Genomic DNA, 18624 nt, shown 5'->3' with positions numbered 1-18624 from the left:
CTTATCTTGGCTTCTAAGGACGAATAAGACTTCTCTGTGGTGACTCTTGCTACTGAAAGGCTATTTAAGCACAATCGCTGGGCCATCTTGCGTGGGTGGGGAAAGGTGCTAGAGCGTGCCCAACCTCCTCATCTGTACAATAATGAATCAGAGAAACGTGACAAGGAGCAGAAGATATGCTGTTATCAATAAGGGAATCGCTAACAACTGCAATACCATTGGTAGTTTTAATTTAGTTTCAAAATATATTTTCAGTTCTTCATTTGGTCTCTGCAGGGAAGGTGTGTACCCCGCTGCTACCACAGAGACAGCTTTTCTTTCTGGAGGACTTGGGTCCCGCTGAGGTGCTGTGAGCTTCACCGTGTGATGCCCCAAGGGATGCAGTCTCTGGTTGTCACCCACGGCTCTCTCCGAGGCTCTCTACCCCCATACTCCTGCTCTTCCTTCCCGATTGATAGGTTTCTGCCCATGTGGAAAAACACGCCAGGTCATCATGGCAGTGAACCAACATGGCGCGGGGCCCAAAACCACAGCGTGTCACTCAAAAGCTAACTCCCTCCTCCTGACTTCCTGTTTCTTTAGCGTGTTACTCGACACTCCTCCAATCAGTGCTTGTTACGTCACTCTGACCACCCATGCAAACTCCACCCCCAGCCCAGCCCAATATATCCTCTGTCTCTCTGCCTCTTCCCCAGAGGCTCCTTGTATCTCTTTAGCAGCCCTTCCTGCCCAACAATACAGGCTTTCTTTACCTTTGTTCCCTCTCTCTCTTGCCAAACCTTACACCTGTCTGTGTCTTAGAGCATCTGACGGTGGAAGGCTCTGCATCAACACAGACGGGGAATTGGCAAGGCCAGTTTGATCCTCCCTCTTTGAATGTGGACAGAGAAATGTGGAAAGAGGGGCTCGGATGCTGTCAGGAGAAGATGCTGAACTGGAGCAGCAAGAGCAGCCGCGGACTCGCAGACAGGAGCTGGACCCTGAATCTGAAGACAGCGTGTGAGGTGAAAAACCACCTGGAGGCTCAGGTGAGGTCAAAGCAGGGGGTAATTTGGAGGGTGCTGAGGGGCCACAGTCCTGCTGCCGCCGTGGGCCCTCCCCAGCCTGCAGTTTCAGTCACCGGGATTTCTTCACAGTGACTGCTTCTGTTTTCTTAGAGAACCCCTCCACATGTGATTCTGTCTCTCTCCTCTCCATGTTCAGCTTTGTTAGAAGAACCCCATTCCTAGAGCCTGACTGAAACGTTGTCTTCACCATTACCCAGCCGGCCTAACTAGCACAAACAAGGAAGAGGCCTTATCAAAGGGGCAGGTCCTACTGGACACTGCACGAGGCCTGTGTCTCTGTCTGTGTTTGAGCCCAGTCTGGTGCTATGGAGACAGCCTGCGGGCAGTGGCTCCTGAGCCCCGTACCCGGGGATTCACACCTGTGCAAAGCGTGTATGCTCACATCAATCATTTTCACTTTTCCACTTATGGTCAACATGCGAGTGTTGATACGTGCGTCAGTCAGGTTTCCGTGACTATGAAAAATCAAGTTAAGAAGGAGGAGAGCTCTTTTTGGGCTCATGTTTTCAGCTCAAGGTTGCTGGCTCCAGGGCAAGAACAAGATGGCAGAGGGGTACAGTGGAGGAAGATGGTCACTCCGTGATGTCTTGGAAGCAAAGGAGGAAGGAACCTGAGTTTCCCCATCCCCATGTTCAAGGGCATGTTCCCCACCCAGGCCCTAAGCTCCTCCCCACCTACCAAAAGCTCCACCCCTGAGAGTGCCACTTGGGACCAAGCCTTTCACTGAGGGGTCTTGGGGGACATATTGAAATGGTAGCAGGACAAGTTGTGTTACTGTGACACAGCATAGGCCATCCTCACCCTTGTTATACTGCAGGGCCATTACAATGTCCCTGCAGAGTGAGCTCAGTAACCAGGGCGTTGCTCTGGGACCTTTAAAAATATTGTGGAAATATTAAAAACTCTCTGACTGTATGTTATACATGCATAGGAAAATAAAAAGTAGTAAAACTAATATTTATTTAGTATAATTTGAATCATAAGAAACTTTGAAAATTAGTGTTTTCATTCATTATAACTAAACACAACAAACTAAAAACCAGATAAACTTTCCAGGAGTGGTCTGCACCATTGTTTGCCTCCTTCTCATTGCATAACTTACAGTATGGGGTGAATATCTTTTCTAAACCCTAGCATGTGGCTATACAGACATCTTTCTGTTTGGGCCACTTCCTGCATTTTATTCTTTGTTTCTATGTTTTGAAATATCTTAGAATATAAAGCTCTTTTTGGCTGGTGCCACTTCTTCTGGGACATCTTCGTCCCTTTTGTCACAACTACTGCAAACATTTCAAGGCTGGTGGAAGGCAGAAGGCAGCAAGCAGCAGGTGACAAGCAGAAAATGACAACGCTCTTCCTGTCCCTTGTATCTTACCCAGGTGATCTACCATTAGGGCAGGCAGCCTTAATCCTAGCTTCACACAATGAATCAATCCCAGCATGACATCCTTGATCCCAGCAGCACACACCCTAGATCCAGCCCCTCTGAAAAAGCTTCACTTATGGTCACATGAGGCTTTGGGGGGATGTTATGGCTTGTGTTTAGATGCCCCCAAAGCCTCATGTGATCAAAGGTGGGGCTTTTTCAGAGGTGTCTGGATCTATATTGTGTGACACTGGGATTGATTCATGGTGCAATGCCAGGCTCAAGGGCACTAGGATTAGGGTGTGAGTGCTACCTGCCCTAAGTAGCGTAGATAAGGAATAAGGGCCGGAAAGTTCTGTAGTTGTCCCTTGCTTGCTTGCTTTTGCTGTCTTCTGCCTACCATGAACTGGTTCTCCTTTGTGATCCCTCTCTGCCAAACCACCCTACCTTGGAGACAGCTGTTTATGAACTGAAACCTCTGCAAACTGTGAGCTAAGTGAACCTTTCCCTCTTTAACTTTGGGTGTTGAGTATTTTGACTAGAAAATAGACTTTTCAACTAGAAAAGTGACTAAGCAAGGGACATTTAGATACAAGCCATAACAGCGACTTACCAAGACCCTATATCAAACTAAAATGTAAAAGGGCTGAAGATGTAGCTCAGTGATGGAGCTTGCCTGGTAAGCAAGAGGCCCTGGGTTCAATTCCCAGTACCACAGAAACAAGTAAAAACTGAAAGACAAGAAAAAAAAACCCCAAAAAAGATCACCACTAACAAGATCCCCCAAACAACCTCCCTCATAATTGTTATAACTCTGAAGAAAAGGAAAATGATGGGGCTTGCTGATGACACAGACTTTTTACCAACTTTGTTTTTCACTTTACTCGGTAAGCAAGGGCTCAGAAATTCCTTTCAAGATTATGTGCAAGAGCTTCTTGCTTTCACTGGAGGCTCAGCCTCCCCAGGCCCGGCAGTTTTGTCTTTCTGCTAATCCAGTGTTATCTGGGCGTCATCAAAGCTGGGATTTATTTTTAGTCCTATACTATTTAGTCGGACATTGCTTCTTTGAGAGAATCAGCAGTGCACTGCTCCCTTGCTGTTTCCCATTAAAATGTGAAAAAAATGCAAGCGAACGCCCCCTGGCTTGTTTTGCTCCTATCTTTCTGGTTGATCAGGAGGTATTTCTGAGATAGTTATCAGGAATTAAAGACCGTAGGGTATTTCTGGGAAAATTCTGGTTACACCACAGAAAGTTTTTAATTGTCCTTAAATTGAAGATAAAATAAAAAATAACATTATAAAATCTATGTAACAACAAATATATAATAAAAATGTGTGCTATAAACAGCTTGGTTTAAGATGAAGGATGCAAAACGTATAACAAAATCCCCGAGACGCTCTCCTTCCTCCTGTTGCTTCATCCCCCGGTCAGAAGAAACTCCTGTGTGGGGTTCTGTGGTTATCAGCCCTTTGCACTTCTTTTTCTTTAGCTGTAGGTTTTATTTCTAATTGACACATAGCAATTGTACATATTTATCAGGCACAGTGTGACATTTTGAGACATGTATACAGTGCAAGATCAGGGTAACTAACACACCTAACAACTCAAATATTTGGTATTTCTTTGTGTTGTGAACATTCAAAGTGCCCTCGAGTAGCGACTGTGAAACACACAGTGAACTGCTGTCAACTGTGTTCACTCACACTCTGGCCATGAGAGCAGTCTTGCACATGGTCTGTTAAGAGAGTCACATTTGGACCCTTCCTACTTAGACCTTTAACTCACCCGCTTCCTACCTTTAATTTGTGTGTGTGTGTGGTGTGAAGCAGTGGTCCAGTTAATTTTGTATCAAGTGCACTATTATATACCATTGATCTACAGACAGACAGATCTGTAGAAAATCAAGTTTCTAGTTAGCATGAACAGAGATCCCTCAAGAGAGATGTTCAGCTCAAAGGCTGGTGACCGCTGACCTGGCAGAGCTTCCTCTTCCTGGGTCCTTTCCCTTCCTCTATGTGCACCTGACTTACCAGCTCTCCTCAAAGCCTGCACCTCTGAGGGGCATCGGGTTGGCATAGGTGGCTTCAGCCCCTGATTCCTCTGCCAAGGCCCGTCTGCCACAGGTTCCTCATGGCCCTATAGTGAGCTCCTGGCCAAGGAAGAACAAACCTCCTATCAAGCAATGCTAAGGAAAGTAGCACAAAAACTGGAGAAGAAAGTTCCTAGAATTGAAATAGAGTTGCTACTTTCAAGAAGGAATTTTTAGTATATGTGCTGCTGAAGTGAGCATAAGAAGGAATTTTTAAAAATGGCCTCTAATTCCTATAATAGATACAAACTTTTAAAAAGGAATTCTCAGAGAAAGAAGGGAAACGGGGCATGGAGTGCCTGCAGAGAACTGTTTTCAGGGGTACAGAGGGTGTGGGTTGATGTCGGGTGGAGCCCACCACCTTGGGGCGGCGGAGGGATGGCGGCCCTAGGGAGGATGGGCCAGAGCACCCCAGCAGAAGCAGATGCAAAGAAGGGAGAGAAGATTCTTTCTTTCAGAGCGTAGTAGTGCCCATCACTAACATCCCAACCTACCCCAGACAAAGCGGCTGCTCTGGACTCTTCGAAGGACCCAAAATACCACCGTCTGGATACAACTCTGCATCCTGCCCCTCATGACTACTAACCATGCACCTTTCAAGGTTTATGTTCTACTCTGTTTGCCCCACATTCTCCAAATGCAAGGGGCTTAGGACACACAGCTTGGACTGATCTAAAAGGTGGAGAGAAGAGGAAGATGGGCTTCTAGATTTCAGACAGGGAGTGCATCAGATCAACCAAGTACAGCAATATTCTGAGTGTGTGCAGTCCACATGTTCACGGGGACGCTGAATGTTGGGAGAAGCTGGAGAGGTTGCAGCCCAAGGACAGCAGCACTCAGAGGCTAGACCTGGATCTCCCTGTGTCTTTGTAGCCCAGCCTGGCCTTGCACTCACAGAGATCCGCCTTCCGATTGCTGGTATTACAGGCATGCGCTACCACTGCTGGAGAGATGGATCTTAAGAAGATGAGAACTATAACACATGGATGGGCAGGACTTCTCTGTCTATGGTCTGACTGTGAAACATACACTAAACTGTTGTCGACCATAGTCACTCACACTCTGGCCATGAAAGCAGTCTCGCACGTGGTCTGTTAAAAAAGGGGAGGACAGGTGTTTAAAATAAATTGAGCCTTTCTCCTGAGGGCTATAGGGGACCAGGAACATGGAGATGAAGATCAAGATCTCCATCCCAGGCACTCACTGGCATCAAAAAGTGCACTGCGATGGGTGATGAATGCAAACGTCACTCCTTCTGTGAGAACCACGTGGCCACAGAAGTTGCTGCTGACGGTCCGGGTGAAGAATGAAGGGGTTGTAGGGTCTGAATCAGTGACGGGGAAAATAAACAAAGTTTGCATGTGAAGCAGGTGTCTGACGAGAGAAGCGTGGATCTGTTCCACGCTTAGAGGTTACATAGTGGATACCAATCTGAGCCTCTTCGACTCGGTTATTGTGAAAGACAAACAAAGGAGAGGGAGAGAGATTCCTGCTGGACTGCCAGTACTCTGGTGCCTCTTTGTCTATGCCCAGCAGCTAGCAGAATCTGCACACTTTCCCATCTCAGTAAAAACGATGATGTTGGCTGATCTGTTGTCAGAAAACCCTTAGCCAGAAAATATTAAGAAACCCGGGACCAAAATATCCAAGGTTTAGGGCCTGGTCACCTGCTTTTCTTCTGCAGCGCAAATGCTGGCGCATTGCTTGGAAGAAACAGCATTCTATTATGAAAAGCAAGGAGAGGCCTGCAGAATATGCTGAGGTGTTAGCTGAGACAGTGCAGGAGGCAGAAGAAGAACGGCAGGAAGAGAGTGCCGGGAGAGGTAGGCTGTCCTCTCCCAGAGCTTCTGCTTCCGAGTCTGAGTCCGGTCAGAAGTAAGAATGGCTCAGAATAAAACGATGAAGGTCAGACCTCAAAAACAGCATAAGCAAGTACTCAACTGTGTAGTTGCAAGCGTGTGACACACAAGCAGAAAGAGTTTGGTCAGGAACCCAGAAGCTACGGAAAGTCTCCTTGGCCAGGTGCCTGGCCTCCGTGCCTCCGTGCCCCCGTGCCCCCGACTGAACTGAGTACTGAGATGTGATAGTGGCTTGAATTAGTAACTAGAATGTACTGGAAACAGCACCCTGAGGTAGGGAGGAACTTCTGCCTGTCTTTCAGCAGGATGTCCTTCCAAGCTTTGCCCAGTGGTCATGCTTCCCTGAGGCACATCACCTGGGCCGGGCTGCCTTTCAGCTGCCATAGCCAGCGGTGAACTGGGGGCACGGGCAGTCATGATGCCATCCCCCAGCTAGGGCAGACTTCGGGGATGGACAGAGCCTGGGGAGACCGGTTCACAGAGGAGCCCAGGCTTCTTTTGCTCCTTGCTGCGTCTGTAATGAGTCTGCTTCATACAACTTATGGCCTGTGTGGACATTCTGTCTCCCAGGACTGAGAGGAAGGTGCCGCTGCGGCCCGGGATACTGCGGGCAACAAGTGTTCAGACTCCTGCTCTTGGTGGGTGGCAGAGCACAGGTCCCTGATATCCTCCCCAAACCTGGGGATTTGTTATCAGTGAACGTGCTGCGTAAATAAGGAGTAGACAGAGGGGGAGTTGGAGGGAGAGTGCAGCTGGGGCAGCGGACAAGGGAAGCTGCAGGTGCTGGGGAGTGGAGGTGGCAGCCAGGCGCAGCATGCTTGAGGTGAGGCGGCTGTGACGCCTGGGGGCTCCTGCTTTGAATTTGAGTTGACCTCACCCGATGTCCCATCTGGAGAAGAAAGAATGGAGTGCACAGACTGGGACAGACAGCGTGCCACTGCAGGTGCACCCCAATATGCTCCTCCCGGGAAAGGTGGGAAGTAGCCCCTGCTTTGGGATGGCTGGTCTGAAGCCCCAAGGGAGACAGCTCATGCTCACACACCAGCCCAAGGGTTTCTCGGAAGAGCTGCGGTGGAAACTGAGCAACTGAGCACTGGATGCCTCTTTGCTTGCTGGCAGCACAGTCTGCCGCCAGGAAGACGTGCAGCGCCCTCTTCACGTACAGGGCAGGGCTGAATTTTTCAGTAATCAATCACGCATAATACCTTACACCCAGCATGGGAGGCTGGCTGCAAACCCTCTAGGGACTGCTGCCTTTGGGAGCTAAGAAGCCAACTCCTCCTCGTTTAGAGAGGGAGAATTATCAGAGTGGCAGTTTTGCCCACTTTTAATGTTGGTATCAGTCACCAGGCGAGCGTGTGATCGTCACTGCATCCTTCCGCAGTATGAACGCCAGCAAGCTGCCGATCCCAAGTAAATATTTGACAGCAGTGCAGCATCTGATAAAGTGGGGTCATCCTTTCCCTTGGCTGACTCCAGTACATCCTCAGATAAGAGGATTGACCATCATGATCTGCCTGCTGGGACTTGGAATGTCAAGTCGCTCCTCTCACTTCTTCAGGCTGTTCTGCCCTGATGATAATGGTGGTGACGATGACGACGGTGATGATCAACACTTGGACTAGATGCCAGCTTCTCTCTCCTGACAACTTACAGAACTTTAGGACCTTCACCTTTGTGACTTTCACCTTCACGACAAGGCAGTGTGCGTGCGTGTGTGTGTGTGTGTGTGTGTGTGTGTGTGCATATGTGTGTGTATTTAATAAAAGACTTTACCCCTTTTTGGCTGGGTTATGAATTAAATTGAATAAAATAGAGAAACAAGATGAAACCATTTTAATTTTGTACATATGAATGGAAGTCCAGTAACAGGCTGAGACTCAGAGAGGGGCTGGATGGCTAAACCTTGTGCAGTCTCCCAAGCTCAGGAAGGATTAGGGCCTTGGGTTGGGGATCAAGAGAGGCAAGTCATGAGAGGGGAAGGAGAGGCGTGTATGGTGCAAAGTGAGAAATCATGCAAAGAAACTCTCCAGGCGTTGCCTTGGAATAACTCTTCCTGGTAACTTTACTAATCATATTTCTTCTATAGAGGTTAAATTTCTTTTATAAAAAGGAAATTTTCTGCAGCAACTTCGGTGGTTTCTTAAAATCACCTGGTAACAGGATCATATTCCAGTCTCCTCCCGCCATGTTTTTTGGGGGTGTGCCCGGAGCCCCAGCTGCAGAAGTGAGTACCTCAGTTGCATAGTTTGTAAAATGAAAGTTGGTGACATCAAGGAAATTGGCCATGGCCACAGACAGGCCCGCCTGTCCTCTCCGACCCAGCCCACTTCCCCGACACTGGCCTGGCCAGTGATGCCGTCGCATAGAAGTGGTGTGTTCTCCACCCAGCACTTCCCACACACAGCAACACCCTTTGGCAGGTCCTAAAAGCACGTTACGGCTTCCCCCATGGCCCACTTGTGGGTCTCCAGCCCATCCTGAGTTTAGTAAGTGGAGTGGAGAGGGACTGCCATCTTGTCCTGGGTGGCGTGAGTTGGCTAGACTTATGGAGCTGCCCGATGTGAGTTCCAGGGCCGCAGCCTCTCTCTGCCCTACTCACAACCCCATTGCTCCCGCCTTCCTCTCCTCCTACTGTGGCTCCACCCTGGTGCTGGGATATCTTGGAGTTGTTGAACACCTCACTATTAAGAACATTGTCTCCCTGGGTGCTGGTGTCTGCCCATGTGTGGGTGACTCTTCTCTTGGCTTGGATGGTTTGGGTGATGACTGACCGTGGGCACACTCTGCTGACCGTGCCAGGTGTGCTGCGGGGCCGGTGCCTGGTTGCGGCTGTCACTGCTGCGCGTCTCCCCCTCAGCTCCTCCTCTTCTCTCTGCTTCCTGGCCCCCGTGGTGTGGGCTTCTGCCCTCAGCTGTGATGTTTCTGCCTTGGAGCCTGGCAGCCCAGGACTATGATCGTGAGCCGAGAGGCACCTGTCCTCCTCCCAGCTGTGGGGGTCAGGTGCTGCACCCCAGTGACGGGAAAGTGACTAGGAACCTCCTCCGCTCCAGCCCCCCTCCCTGCCTCTGGCTGGGTACGCCTGGCTGAGCTGTGAGAGTGGCAGTCTGTCCAGTGTGGTCTCCCAGGCAGACAGGACCTTCCCAGGTGTGGATTCCTGAGATTGCCATAGATGTTTAGGTTTTAGAAATCACCCGGCCACCCACTTACTGGAGAGCAGTTCCCCAGTTTCCCATCTAGTATCTCACTGTCTCCCCTTCACCATATCTGCACTGAAGCTTCCTTTTGGTGGGCTCAGCCTTGCCTGTGCTCCCCTGACCAGAACATCCACATGCTTTTGCACCCACATCCATGGCTTGGGAAGTTGTATTGGTTTCCTATTGCTGTGTAACAAATGGTCACAAATGTTGAGGCTTAAAGTGGTGCACATTTTTATCTCTTAGTTGTGTAGGTCAGAAGTCTGGCATGGCTTGGTTATGATAAGGCCAGAGAAAGATGCATGGGCTCTTCTCTTGGGGTCCTGGCCATGGGAAGAGCAGGGCTCCCTTTCTCTTCTTTTCACGGCAGGCACTTAGAACTTTCTCCTTACATGTCTGGTTGAAGCAGGACTTCAAATGTGCTTGATGAACTCAATTCCCATCTCACTTAAGTCTGGCTGATTCTGTTCCATGTGGTTGTGGACCAAGGTCCCTGATGACTGCCTGCTGAGGCTTCACTCAGGTTTGTCAGGTGGCCTTCATTCCTTCTGACAGGGCTGCCTCCAGGTTCAACCAGTAAGAGCTCAAGTCCTTTCCGTGCTTTCCACCTCTGTCCTCCACTGCCAGGGAAGGAAACTGAGCCATGAAAGGGTTTATGTGGTAAGATGCAGCTTGCCCTGTAATCTCCACTTGCGATATAAAATGTTCTCATCTCAGAAGCGTACCAGTGAACAAAAGTCTGGGCCACGTTGAAATTCTGCTTACAAAGGAGGGAATCATGTACAGTCATCCTTCACATCCACAGGGAATCCCTGCCCATGCTAAAAATCTGTGGATGTTCAGGTCCTTTCCATGACATGGCACACTGTTTGATCCCTAAACAATCACCTACACAACTGCCCCTACATACTTTAAATCATCCCTAGTGACTTATCTTATCTAGTACCGTGAAAATGCTGCAGAAATGATTGTCTCCTATACTTCCTTATTTGAATTCTTTTTGTGGTTGCATTGTTCTTTTCATTTTTGTCTCCAAATATTTCTGACCTGTGACTGATGGGAACTGTCTGGAACCCAGGCACAGAGGGCTGACTTCTGGAGCACAGTTCTCTCAGGGGACTCCCCTGGGCATCCCAAGCTTAGCCCTGCCAAATGACAGCTTTGCTGTCCGCACCCCAAATCCTGTTACACACTGGAAGTGTGCACTTGATTAAGGTAATATTCTACAATGCCCTTTGTGCCCCCACCCCATTTTTCAGGCTTTCTCCTCTATTTCAGACTCTCTTAACTCTCCACAATGATCCTTCTGGTCTTTCTTCACTCCCCTTGGTCCCTTTTTCTTCTTCTTTACCCTTATTACTCTATTTTCAAGACAAGCAAAGTTCCTTATGGTGTCACCAACTTCTCACTGAGTGTCTTTTGAGCACTGAGTGTGATGAAGCTGCGTGGTTGTCCATTTTCCTAGTTCCATCTCTCAGTGAGCCAGGACAAGAACAAACAAATTCTAAGCCAGGCTGGGCAACTTAGTTACTTAGACCCAGTATCAAAATAGAGAAATGAAAAGAGCTGTGGATGAAGCTCGGTGTGAAGGCCCTGGATTCAGTTCCCAGTGCCCCCAAAACAAACAAAAACAAACAGGCATCAAAGTGCTGGAGACAGTGTTGCATCTGTCAAGGACAAGGCTGTGTGACTGTAAGGAAGAGGATCAATGCTTCAAGAGGAGAGTCAGGAAAACTGGCTTATTTTTCTTCACATGAAAGATGAGAAATACGTATTTCTCATTTTGCTCTCGGTTTCAAGTGACCGTGCAAGGAGCAGGGCTCTGTGCTTCTTTTGCCTGCATCTGGAGGTTTCTTCTGAATTTGGCAGAAGCAGATGTGTCTGTGCTGCGGCTCTTGGGAAAGGACACAGCCTGGAGGGGAATGTTATAGTGTATTTGGTTTCTGTTTGCTTCCTGCAAAGGATAATCAAGCTCCCTAGTTAGGAAGTGCAGACCTGCCTTCATTCCATGTACCAGGTATTAGGTTTTGGTCCAGCATTGTAGGTGGGAGAAGTTGCTCCCACTGTTTTCTTGTCTAGGAAGCTGCATCTGGTGTCGCACTTCTGGGAGATAAAGGTATATTCTTTGGGACTTAAGGAAAAAGATCCATCCTCAGGGTAGATTTCCACCAACCTCTGCTTGCTTCCCTCTGCTACCATCTAGAGCAATCTGTCTACGTTCGGGGATGCTACCTCTTAAACATAGTTACTGCACGAGTTTTGTTTTCAGTCAGAAGGAAGTCACAGAAAACATTGCCTTCACGGTAACAAAGAGGAAAAATACAGCTAAGCCATGACACCAAGGATGTGGTGAGTGTGGTTGTTTTTAAGCACCACAAAGAGGTAAGGACATAAAGAAATCTAGATAAATTGTACACAGTTTTGAGCTCTTCCCAGGTAAGGAGAGATCTGTGACTAATTCATCCTTGGGGGCAAAGTGGAAGGAAGAGAGAACTTGTAACAGATCAGGAAGAGGATAAATAAACCAGAATTTAGGCAGTGTTTAGCATCTGTCTATGATTGGCAATGGTGGATTGCAAAGCAAAGTAGTATTACCATAACAATAGGCATGTACACTAAGAGCGTGTAAACAGATCCACACGCGTGTGCCCATTGGTGGGCAACAAAGCTAGGGGGGCAGTTCAGTGAGGACAGGGAGCTGCCCACACACAGTGCTAGAACTTCTGGAGACACACATAAAGGTGATTTAAGATTAATTATGACCATAATAAAAGGTAAAACTTGAAGTCTCAAGGAAAATGTGAAATTTCTACATAACCTTGGGAAAGATAGGCATGGCTGGACTTGGAAAATGATACCCTAGAGGTCAGGCATGTAGCTGAGTAGTGCAACATACGCTCAATACACACACGGCCCTGCGTTAAGTCCCTACACCAAAAGAAAACCAAAATGATACCCCAAAAAGGCTTCAGGAGCAGCATTTCCATCTGACCTCCTCCTGTCCTCCTGGCTCTCACCCCTCATTCTCTCGCAAGCCCAGCCAGAGAAGCTAGAATTCCTCTTCCCCGAGGTGGGCCACAGAGGCCAGAACCCCCTTTCCTCAAAGCCAGCCATAAAACCTAAAAATATTTCTTTAAATCTTCCTTGCCTTTCTGTGTAAAATTGACGATAAAGAAACTCTCTGGCCTGCCTCGTTTGACTGTACATCACAGGACCCCACCACCATTTCCAAAAGGAAGGAATTTTGCACAGAGAGGTCAAGAAGAATCAGAACAAGCACCTGTGCGCTTCGGTCTTCAATCTGAAGATTTCCCTACACTGTAAGCTATGACCAAAGAGATCTAGTATGCTTTCCTTTTGCTATGTTGTCTCTTATGGTAGCTCCAAAGCTGTGGCCTTTATGACCCGTGGGGTGGCTCTCCCTCCTCTTTTCACTGCTAAGACAGAAAGCGCACCATTTCAAGGAACAACTGAAGGTAGGGGGAGGGTGCGCACCGCCTGGACTCCCTGATACTCCGAAGCTGAGGCTACGGATCCCGTGAGCCTAGGAGGCTTAGGCCAGCCTGGCAACATAATGAAGTGCTGTGTTTAAAGTAAAACAAGAAAGTTTTAAAATAGGGAAATGATAAACTGAACATCATCACAATTTAAAATTGCAGCTCACCCAAACATGCCACTGAAAAACAAAATATAAGCTGTACACAGGGAGAAAATGTTTGGAATAGGTCTATCTAACAGAACATGAATATATATCACGAACATCATATGTACACTTGATATACATATGTATATAAATGTCTCATTTATACATAGATCTTCCTCATTTTAAAGTGCTCAGTCTATAAATACCATGGTAGTACGTAGTTTCTGGGCCAAAATGTCCTCAAAATTACTCCCTCAGTTACCCCGCCTTCCACACGCTCATTTCTGAGTCACTTGCTACAGGAGGAGCAGGTGACTCTGTTAGAACAACCGCCAGAGTTTCCAGTCTACATAGTCTCAGTTTTCCTTCTACTTGGTTAGGAATAACTCATAAACCAGAAAATCCAGCAGAGGGGTGTACAATTCCAGCTTATAGGATATTGCGTATTTCTTTGGAAAGCGAGGTCTTTCTTTGTTGGGACAACACAAGCACCCTGCTCAGTACCAAACCCGGGGGTAACCAGGTCCGAGTACTGCCGGGCTGCAGCGGTGATCAGGCAGCTCCTCTCTCTGAAGGGCTCAGGTCCTTTTCTGAGTTACTTTGAATAAATGTGTTTTGTGGCTACTTTGCAAGCAGGCGTTCATTGTTCAGGCTGAAATGTCTTTTAAATATTTACACTGCTTGAGTCTTTGATATTATTCTATATTTATGAAAATAACCAAGTACGGCACCATTTTTTATCCACACAAAAGTTCTTTGCAGGGGATGAAGGCTATAATATTCATAGTGGCCGTGTGTTGCAGACAGCTGTTATATCCTGACAATAAGGCACACTGTAGATATAGGCCTGACTGTATGCATACATGCATTTGTAAAAATAAAGATAAGTATGTAGAATTTCTAATTTCCCAAAAATTACTTGCGGAGGAAATCACAAAACATTCTTTACAAATAAAGATTTTCCTACATAAATTAGAAGATGGAGTGAAAGGGTGGTCATTTTCCTGTGAAACAGGGCGCTTGTTTTTGAGAAAACCTTTTCTTCTTTGAGACGTCAGAGCTGTTATGTCCCTTGTTAGCCTTTCACCCTTCTAGACCAACAAGGCTTAATTAACTGCGTGGACTTTTAATAAGAGAGAGAAAAGCAGTATGGGAAAGCTGGACCAACGGGCAAAGGCAAGGTCGTGCCGGAAACTCAGGCCTGCAGCCCTGGGATGAGCACATGGTCACGGCGGGTTTGGCTCACAGCTCCTCAAAGCACAGGTGTGCATAGGACCGGCCATGAGTCCAAGGAAGTAATAGCCACCGTCGTTCTCTGGAACCGGAGGCCTCTCCAGGCACTGCTGGGCTGTGCCTGCCCTGTGGCCTACTCCACAGGTGGCCCTGCCCTTTCTGCCTCCTTGGGGCTGTGCGTATCAGGCTTCACCTGGGAAGACTCCAGGAAGCCTCCAGAGGAGCTGTTTGCTGGGTCTCCGTGGGAAGATCTAGGCGGGTAGCTTTGTGGGGGGAAGACCTGGAGGCACGGACAGTCTCCTGCCTGGGCCACCAAGCTTGCTGTACATGGCTTTTGTAGTCAGCTCACCAGGTTCACAGGAGACAGGGCCCGGAGGGACCCAGATTCCTAGGTTTTGGGCGGTGGTCCAGTAGTACCCGGGTACTCATCATTGATTGGTTCTGGGAGGGGTGAGTGTCTGAAAGCACATAGGGATAGCAAGTTGATTGTGCCAATGTGGTAAGAAAGGCCCAGTTAGACTGGCTCAGCACGGCTCTGGGTGTGGAAGACCCAGCCTAGGGACGACTGTCCTCAGAATGGTACAAAAGGGAAATGAAGAAGGAGGGGTAGCTTCCGTTTCTCTGGAGGAGCTCCAGTCTTCGCCTTCACCTCGGACGTCATCTGGCTTCCAGTGCAGGCTCTTCGGCCTCCTGGTACAATCTCACATGTGACACTGCAGTGAGCTCCGGGCCATTGACTGGATCCTTCGGATCTCCGTTGCGCAGACAGACCTGTTGCACTCTTCCGCACCTGACTGTGGGCGGCCGTTGTAAGCCAGTCTTGTGAATTCTTGTATATTTGTGTATCTTGCATTAAATCTGTTTCTCTGGTAAGCACTGACTCATACACTTGTGTACCAAACAAACTGTTTTGGCTGGAAAGACTAGCACTGAGTGTCAAACGAACAAGCACCAGGACAGAAGTTTCACGTCGGAATGTGCCGTGTACTAAGTTCTATGAGTTTCCAAGCACCTGAGTACCGCGGATGTGTGACCGCAGGGTTTCATTTCCTAACTTTAGGAGAAGGATGTGCTTCTATCCTATTACACTGAAACAAATACATCTTTGTATATTTTACAATTTACGCAGCAGATTTCAGGCACTTTCGGTAGCTATATCACACTGAGATGACTTTTTGCTTTGGTCACTTGGCTGGGGCCGGGGTATATGCTGGTCCCTGTCACTCTGCTTCATATCTTTTCCACGGCCTCCTGATAACTTCCCTGGACCTGGCTTTCCCCACTCAGGCTGATACCTTTTCTTCTTTTTTCCTTCTGGACCATCTCTTTGGTTTGCAAGAACTCAGTGAGAGGACCTTGAATGCCATACCTTTGGCCCAGGGACAGTCTCAGATGAATTCTTCATGAAGTGAATTTCTCTCCTTCAGCAGGAGACTCCTTGTAGTGGGGGCAGACCTGTCTCAAAGGAAGGCTTCATTTTTGGAGCTCTTGTAGGGCAGTGGGGAAAGCCTAGGCAGAGCAGAGACCTGGTTCAGTTCTGCTACCTCAGCTCTGCACTGGATAAGCCTTACTCAGTCTTTCTGGTCTTGATATCCTCATCTGTAAAATGGGCACAATAATCTCTATCTCCAGTGCTCAGAGGCTCTGGTGAGTGCATGGTACCAGCTTTCCAAAGCTACCTGAGCTCCGCAGGACCTTCTTCTCTGTCTGTGTCTGACCAGGGTGGACCTCGAAGATTGTTTTGAACAGCTTTGGAGGATCGCTGTGAAGCGGCAGCTGTTTTGCCATTACATTTGAAACATTGGTGCAAGGGCACAGGACATTGGATTGCCAGCCAGGCCTGCTGGTGTGGGAAGCAGCTGAACGGCTGCTGCTTAGCCTCACCCTGAGCCCTTCAGTGCTTCTGACTCCTGGGTTGGGAACGAGGTCAGCCCACGGTGAACAGGATGAGTGGTACAAGCATCTCCTGAAGGTCATCTGCAGCGTCAAAACTGGGACAGGTTTTTTTTAAATAGGCAAATGGGTGCAACTTGAGACTGTACTCATAAGTGCAAAAAGCCAGACACAGACGCATAAACATCATATTGTCTCCCTGGTGTGAGGACCCGAAAGAGTAAAGGTGATCCAAAATGTATAATAGATGCTGTAAAATGGGAAGAAACTCCAAAAGGAAAGAGGTTTAGGGGAGTGGAAAAAAGAAGGAAGGGAAAAAGAAAAGAAAAGAAAAAATATATATATAAAAGACAGTTAAAATGTTATCCTACTAAGTTCATTGAAAAGGTACGTTTGTGTAATAGTGTTTGGACAATTAAAGGCTGATGTCTTGTACTCTGAGTAACTAAAGATAACAACACACAATGTTGGGTCATTGTTACCCTCCTGTCATATTGTTTGTTTTGTTTTGTTTTTTGTATCCTTTTCTTTAAAATAAAAATAGAAAAACTGGGGTAGTGAGAGACAGACACACAGAAATGTGTTGATAAATTATTTATGTGTTTATTTATTTGATAAATATGTTAAAGCCAACTTTCCTGAAGAAACAACTCCAGACTTTAACTCTGGCGTTTGCCAGTTCCCATGGTGTGATTTCTCCCGGCACGGCTGGCTGCCAGCCTCCCTTGTGATGTCATGGAACGTGATGCTGGGAAGAGGTGAGGGCCTCTTGTCAGCCTCGAGGGCTCCAGGGCGCTGTGGCGGATGTGCTCAGTGTCTGTGAGGTGCACAACCTGCTGGTGAGTTCCGGATTGTCCTTGCCCCTCCCTGCCTGACTCCCAGCCCTGCAAACTTCAAGTTGCAGAGTTAGGTTGGAAGACGCCAGCCATACAGTGACTGCATGCTTCCCACCAGTGCAGATGGCCAGCTCCCTGGAACAACCCCTTTATTTCCTGTACTTACGTGCAAGTCCCGCTGCTCTGCAGGGCATGCACTCCTAGCCCTCCAAGAATGCCTGGAACCACCTTCCAGATAATACCACACCTTACATTCGCTATATTTTTCTCTACAAACAAGCATACCTATGATAAAGTATAATTTACAAATTAGGAACAGTAATAGATTTACAACAATAACTAATAATGAAATGTAACAACTATAACAGTATTCTGTAACAAACGTTCTGTGAATGTAGCCTCTCTCTCTTGAAAGAGTCAAGACAAACATTAATACTTTCAGAAAGTGGTTGAACCTGTGGCGAGTTAAAGCCCAGAGCAGGGAGACCCTTGAATAGAGGTGTGCTTCCCAGCATTTTCACCTCTTTGACCCCTGACTGCTGATCCACACTGGAAGTTTAATGAGATAATTGACGTGAAACACCCAGCGGTGTTTGGCATCCAAGCAGACATTCAGAGAATAGTGATTTCCTTAATGAGCAATTGTTAACTGTTGTCAATTATATGATCTTTTTTTCCTGGTGTGGTGGAACAGCGATATTCATAAAACATATGGGAATTATGTCCCTTTTATTTCTTTTCTAAGAAGACAAATCGTACAGACCAGTACTATCCATTAGAAATATAATTCAGGGGGCCGGGGATTTCACTTAGTGGCACAGCGCCTGCCTGGCAAGCGCGAGGTCGTGAGTTCAATTCCCGGTACTGGAAAACAAAACAAAACAAAACAAAACAAAACAAAACAAAACAAAAAAATATATATATATATATGTATAATTCAATGCACATAAAAAGTTTTACAATTTCCTATGCAATGATAGAAAAAGAGAGATAAAGCCAATTATAATAATAAAGGTCTTATAATCCAATATATGCAAGATACTATTTCAATATGTACTGAATATAAATCAATACCGAGGTATTTTATATTTTTTGTAAAAACTGCTTGAAATGGGTGAGTATTTTGCATGTACAGCACATTTTCATTTCAAGTAGCCACATTCAAGAGGCTCATCGTGGGGAGCAGCTCTCACTGGAGAGTAGAGCCTAGATATTGACTTATAGCAAATGCAAATAGCATGCTGTAGGTTTTTACCACTGTTTTATTTGAAAAATATGCATTTTAGTGTGAATTCCAACACTGCTAGAGCCATTTGCCCCTGTGGCTCATAGAACTATTGGTAAGTGGTACTAGGTTATTCTGTCTCAGGAGGGTGCCTTCTACAGAATTCATAGATCACACATTTCAGGAATTAGAAGCCATGGTGTCCCCTCCCTCTG

At 47.2% G+C, this 18624-nt stretch overlaps 1 long non-coding RNA gene across 2 annotated transcripts in view; it reads left to right on the top strand.

Annotated features, from left to right (window-relative positions):
• Window positions 1–219: 219 nt before the first annotated feature.
• Window positions 220–18624, top strand: part of LOC102028129 — a 33557-nt gene continuing 15152 nt past the window's right edge. Inside the window, exon 1 of one of the 2 annotated variants that reach the window (XR_264749.2) lies at window positions 220–1028. This is a non-coding gene — a long non-coding RNA (uncharacterized LOC102028129). Of the gene's footprint in view, window positions 1029–17133; window positions 17188–18624 lie in introns of those variants that run through there. The other variant, XR_001232028.1, reaches the window with a different exon arrangement.

Source organism: Chinchilla lanigera, unplaced genomic scaffold (assembly GCF_000276665.1).
Source record: "Chinchilla lanigera isolate Chin_1 unplaced genomic scaffold, ChiLan1.0 scaffold00132, whole genome shotgun sequence".
Taxonomy (NCBI): Eukaryota; Metazoa; Chordata; class Mammalia; order Rodentia; family Chinchillidae; genus Chinchilla; species Chinchilla lanigera.
Note: the sequence above shows the minus strand (reverse complement) of the source record. Positions and strands in the feature narration are given on the sequence as shown.